Genomic DNA, 4706 nt, shown 5'->3' with positions numbered 1-4706 from the left:
TCAGTTTCCGTCCACCAATCCACTCACAAGGCTTTGGTCGGCCCGGGCCGAAAGCAAAAGACGCTTGCTGAAGGTGCCACGCCGAGAGCTGAACTCGGAACCATGTGGTTGGAAATCAAACTTCTTTCCTCACAGCCGTGCTTGCGCCATATGTGTGAAATTATGTTTTTGTTGGTGTTTTTTGTAGGGAACGTGATGGTTAGCGTTTGCAAAAGCAACCAAACTCCAACCACCCTCTAATACACAGGTATTCTTTCGCTATTAGAATCTTTGGTTTGTTGTAAAATCGTGTCTCAGTAAATTAATTATACAGAACAATATAATCTAATTTTAGTTAAGCATATTAATTACAATGTTTATCAATCATTTCTGATTTTAGCTTATAACAACAATAATCTGTCTAAACGTATAAATAGCTGAGAATCGATACATATTTACATTTCACATTTTGTTTGTTGTAAAATTTAATATGTTGGTGATTCGTGAGCGACGAAGGTAGCGTCGCATGTGGGCAGTCTTCTCAGTCATGGCTGTGTGGTCAAGAAACTCTGAGCAAGGGTAAGTGTTTTCCATTATAGCCCTAAGTCGGCCAATGATGAATTGTGAGTGAATTTTGTAGACGTAAAGTGTGTGGAAAACTGTCGCATGCGCACACGCATACGCATACACACTCGCACACACACGCAAACACGCACACTCACACACAAGCACATTCACACTCATACACATTCACACACACATATATACGTATGTATGTATACATATATACATAAATATATACATGTGAGTTTAAATGTGTGTGTGTGTGTGTGTGCGTGTGTGTATGTTTGTCCCTCACCCCCGCCACTTGACAACCACTGTTAGTTTGTTTATGTTCCCTTAACTTAACAACGGTTCTGCAAAAGACACCAATAGAATAAGTACCAGACTTTAAAAAAAGAAAAAAACGGAAAAACAATTAATAAATAATACTGGTGTCGATTTGTCCGACTAAACCCTTCAAGGCAATGAAGAGAAACAAGGAACCAGTGAATAATTTCGTGTACGTCGGTAGAAATTTAATAGAGAACGAGATATATCTCAACAGGGGGACGGTATCCAGAATCTTGAAGATAGATAATGCCATCCTCAAGCTGAAATATTCCAATATGTCTACATAAAATTAAGGCCATGAGCTGGCAGAAACGTTAGCACCCCAGGCGAAATGCTTAGCGGTATTTCGTCTGTCTTTACGTTCTGAGTTCAAATTCCACCGAGGTCCACTTTACCTTTCATCCTTTCGGGGTCGATAAATTAAGTACCAGTTGCGTAGTGGGGTCGATCTAATCGACTGGCCCCCGCCCCCAAAATTTCGGGCCTTGTGCCTTGAGTTGAAAAGAATATACCTATGTACAATTAGAATCTGAAAAAGTTATTCGAATATATTTCTTCCCTATTTGTGAAATGCGATACATGGGAAAATCTGCCAACGAAACCAGTTCTTATAATCTATTAGAAAATATGGTGGCCGTAGTTCATTCTATATTGATATGTTTGGCACATCTTGAAAGGTTTATTATATGTGGATGCTTAATCTTATAGTAATCGCTTCCATGCTAAAAGACAGGGTGGTTATGACTGGAGCGCTTTTTTGTTTACCATTCTGCTCAGTCAATATTGATCTGGAGAAAACAAACAATAGTAACAACAAAATGCTGGTGGTTTGGTCATGTGACTAGAATGTCATCTCAATATTTGTATACGTCTTAGAGTGCATAATATCCAGTAGCCTACCTAGGAGGGACGTGGGGGAGAGCAGGTGGGCCACCTCTGGTGATGCTTTTATGGGAGAGGTTGTGTTTTGTACCTAGAACTAAGTTATTTTTTATACGCAAAGAGCGGATGGGCGGCAAGTGTAAATGTTACTCCAGCGGCAAATTTAAAGGCTCCCCAGGGCTGCAAAATCAAGGCCTGCCCAGGTGATGTGCACACTACCTACGCTATAGATAATATCAGCGTTTATGTCATGCGGGAAATCACGAATAAGACTAGATTATGAATGTGAAGGAGAAACTATGACGCCACAATGAACACTACATCTTCAAGAACTTCAGCTCATAGCTAACAACGAACACATTCTTTTCTTTGTAACAATAACCCTAATAAAATTAAATAAACAGCAAGAGCCATACATATATTTGCTTAACCATTTCCCTCACAAATGTGATACATTAAAGATAAATAAATTACAGAGATTATTGGAAGATTTGTTCGCTTGAATAAATATAAATCCAATTAAGATTATTGAATCTTTCGTATCTTTAAAACAAATCCCATGTATATTTCTTCTCATTAAAGTGAGATAATTGTTTACTGTCCGAAAATTGAATTTCTTTTTGTTCTTTGTTCTTTCTCTCAGTGGCCATTGTGTTATGTATGTATGTATGTATGTATGTATGTACACACACATACACAGCTATAAATCATCGTCTGATAAAAAGAAATTGCATTGTTGGTTGAGAATAAAAAACGAACATGAAAGGAATTAATAACCAACATTCTTAGCATCCATCCATTCGCTACCATTAGGCTTAAAAGTAAATATTAAAAAAATGTAATAAGAAAAAAAGCATAACAAAATAAAATCTCTTACTAATGCGTAATGCAAATAAAATTTAAAATGTTGCTTTTAGTTCGCTCTGAAGTCCTGATAAATAACAAAATCGATATCAGTTATTACATCAAGAAACAGAGAAAGGAAAAGTTATTTCCGTTTTGAATAGCATCCATCCAGTGATTTCGACGATATTCAATATAGCTTTTTTTTTTTAAGAAAAAAAGAAAGATATAATACTAGAAAGTATTACGGATTTTAATTAATAATCGGATATATTGTTGTTATTCATTTATTATTTAACTTTTACCTGTGGTTTAAAGCAAAATTTTAAATTGAAAATTATTTCTGCGATCAAATAAAATGCTGAATCGTTATGTATTTATTCTTTATTCCGCAATGAATTCTCAATTTGTTGCCCTTCCGTCGTCTTAGATAAACTTTAAGCCCAATTATGTTTTCGGCCCTATTGACACCAGAGAAGAAGAAATGAACATTTGTGATATTCATGTATATAGGCGACTCTGGAACTGAAGAAAAGCTATGAAAGAGATAGAGGCACAACAGCTGAAACCAGCTCGGGATAGCTATGGTTGACAGAGACAACAAATGGAATTCTTCTGCAGACGAAGGCATATTCAGTCTATGCAGCCCTAACTTGGTGAAGCGTACAGGTTAAGGGGCGAGGCCCTTTTAGCCCTGGGATACCTGCTGATGATACGGAAACGTTTCCAACATTGCAATAGATTCAGAAGATGAGCTTGCAAAACCTGTTTATTGTTTTAAGATTTAAAAATTAACGCCCTGGAAATGTGGCCATTGGTGCACTTTGCTTGAATATGGAACAGTATTTACATGACTCGAATGCCCTGGGCAACAGTCTGCTCGATCAAGGGCAAAATACAAGTAGCATAGTCAGCAGAGACGACAGCAATAACAAGATTTTGCGCTCAGTGTATCAACCCCAAATACGATATATTTCTGTCACAGCGTATGATACAGTACAAATACGAGAATTATACACATTGGCACCGTAAGAAGAAGCAGGGAACTCCATCCCCAAACCAAGCAAATTACTTATCCTTTCCCTTTTAAGGTACTAAATTGTAGGTCATAGTAGGCGTCAACGAAGAGATTTCCTCATTGGTTCATAGTAAGCAACAATAGCATATCTGTATCGACCACAAAGACTACGATTACAATTTGTGATATTCTGCAAATGTGTGAAACGATATTAAGAAAACTATGAGAAAACACACGGAAAACCCCCCCAGTGGGATATTCGTTTAATATGTTCAGAATATCTAGAGAAAAATAGAGTAAGATAAATAATGAAGATGATACAAAAGCGAAAATTTTTTAGATCAAAATAATTGATGTATTTTTTGCATGTACAATTTTAGAGATTTGTTTTAAGGGCTTAGATTTCAGATCATTTACAACAACGAAGAATGCATGCGACGATTACACGCGCGCGCGCGCGCATGAAAACACGAAAAAGAAAATTCAATTTAATACTTAACCAATTTCACAAATTGTTTTGATTTTTAAAAGTAACAGAATATGGAGAATTATATCACCGATGTTTTGTGCAGCAGTTATCTTGAAGATTTCTTAAACAAAGCGTTACGTTATCAGATTTTAAACATCATTATGCTAACATCAAACGGTCCATTAACTATTCTGCTCAAAAGCAAGCTGAGAATCAATCCTTTGATGACGTCAGTTCTTTATTCTGAAATTCCGTTTGCTTTGTTTTGTGAAAGAATTTATTGAAGATTTTCAAACAATGCTTTAGAGATTTTAGGTAGAGAGAATGTTGTCTACATATCCTAGAATTCATGTTATTGTTCTGTATCGCTGGTGATAAAAAGTTTGACATTTTTGGACTTGTTTTGATATTTATGTGTAAGGTTTGTGGATTTTAGATTAAAAAATGGGTTAACCAGGCAATATTCTTGCTTTCAATTCAGTTTCATAATTACTATAACAATCATTATTTCCTACCCCCATCTCTGAAGAGATTTTAACTATCCATTTTGACATTGTCTCCTCCAAACTTTGATTATCTCCTCTTAAAGCAGTCGTCTGCTTTACTGAAATTTCCTCTTCC

The 4706-nt window shown here is 36.1% G+C and overlaps 1 long non-coding RNA gene across 1 annotated transcript in view; it reads right to left on the bottom strand.

Moving 5' to 3' along the window:
* Positions 1-4302, bottom strand: part of LOC128248858 (uncharacterized) — a 9545-nt gene extending 5243 nt beyond the window's left edge. Inside the window, exon 1 of the long non-coding RNA XR_008264983.2 lies at positions 4117-4302. This is a non-coding gene — a long non-coding RNA (uncharacterized LOC128248858). The remainder of the gene's footprint in view (positions 1-4116) is intronic.
* Between the last annotated feature and the right edge of the window lie 404 nt (positions 4303-4706).

This window comes from Octopus bimaculoides, chromosome 10, assembly GCF_046866305.1.
Source record: "Octopus bimaculoides isolate indiv1 chromosome 10, ASM4686630v1, whole genome shotgun sequence".
NCBI lineage: Eukaryota > Metazoa > Mollusca > Cephalopoda > Octopoda > Octopodidae > Octopus > Octopus bimaculoides.
Note: the sequence above shows the minus strand (reverse complement) of the source record. Positions and strands in the feature narration are given on the sequence as shown.